This window comes from Colobus angolensis, unplaced genomic scaffold (assembly GCF_000951035.1).
Source record: "Colobus angolensis palliatus isolate OR3802 unplaced genomic scaffold, Cang.pa_1.0 Scaffold153, whole genome shotgun sequence".
Taxonomy (NCBI): Eukaryota; Metazoa; Chordata; class Mammalia; order Primates; family Cercopithecidae; genus Colobus; species Colobus angolensis.
The window spans coordinates 2,211,147-2,212,588 of NW_012114633.1; positions in this window are offsets into that span (position 1 = coordinate 2,211,147).

Consider the following 1,442-nt stretch of genomic DNA (forward strand, 5'->3'; position numbering starts at 1 on the left):
GATATATATATATGATATATATATATATCAAAAATATATATATATATTTGTTATAGCAAGGAATTCCAAGCTGATGATGATCAGATAAAGCCTTTTTCTGGAAAGATTTATTACAACCCTCACTGTCTCCAGATAAGGATCCTGGCCTGCAATTTTGCGGATGAATCTATTGCCCCAACCAGTTACAGGTTGCCTCATTCCTTTTTTTTCTGGTGGGGGGTGTTATTATACTTTAAGTTCTAGGGTACATGTGCACAATGTACAGGTTTGTTACATAGGTATACATGTACCATGTTGGTGTGCTGCACCCACTAACTCGTCATTTACATTAGATATATCTCCTAATGCTATCCCTCCCCCTCTACCCTCCCCCCACTCCACGACAGGCCCTGATGTGTGATGTTCCCCTTCCTGTGTCCAAGTGTTCTCATTGTTCAATTCATACCTATGAGTGAAAACATGCAGTGTTTGGTTTTTTGTCCTTGCGATAGTTTGCTGAGAATGATGGTTTCCAGCTTCATCCATGTCCCTACAAAGGACATGAACTCACTCTATTTTATGGCTGTATAGTATTGCATAGTGTATATGTGCCACATTTTCTTAATCCAGTCTATGATCGATGGACATTTGGGTTGGTTCAAGTCTTTGCTATTGTGAATAGTGCCGCAATACACACATGTGCATGTGTCTTTATAGCAGCCTGATTTTTAATCCTTTGGGTATATACCCAGTAATGGGATGGCTGGGTCAAATGGTATTTCTAGTTATAGATCCTTGAAGAATCGCCACACTGTCTTCCAAAATGGTTGAACTAGTTTACAGTCCAACCAACAGTGTAAAAGTGTTCCTATTTCTCCACATCCTCTCCAGCATCTGTTGTTTCCTGACATTTTAATGATTGCCGTTCTAACTGGCATGAGATGGTATCTCATTGTGGTTTTGATTTGCATTTCTCTGATGACTAGTGATGATGAGCATTTTTTCATATGTCTGTTGGCTGCATAAACATCTTCTTTTGAGAAGTGTCTGTTCATATCCTTTGCCCAGTTTTTGATGGGGCTGTTTTATTTTTCTTATAAATTTGTTTAAGTTCTTTGTAGATTCTGGATATTAGCCCTTTGTCAGATGGGTAAATTGCAAAAATTTTCTCCTATTCCTTAGGTTGCCTGTTCACTCTGATGGTAGTTTCTTTTGATGTGCAGAAGCTGTTTAGTTTAATTAGATCCCAATTGTCAATTTTGGCTTTTCTTGCCATTGCTTTTGGTGTTTTAGTCATGAAGCCCTTGCCCATGCCTATGTCCGGAATGGTATTGCCTAGGTTTTCTTCTAGGGTTTTTATGGTTTTAGGTCTAACATTTAAGTCTTTAATCCATCTTGAATTAATTTTTGTATAAGGTGTAAGGAAGGGGATCCAGTTTCAGCTTTCTGCATATGGGTAGCTG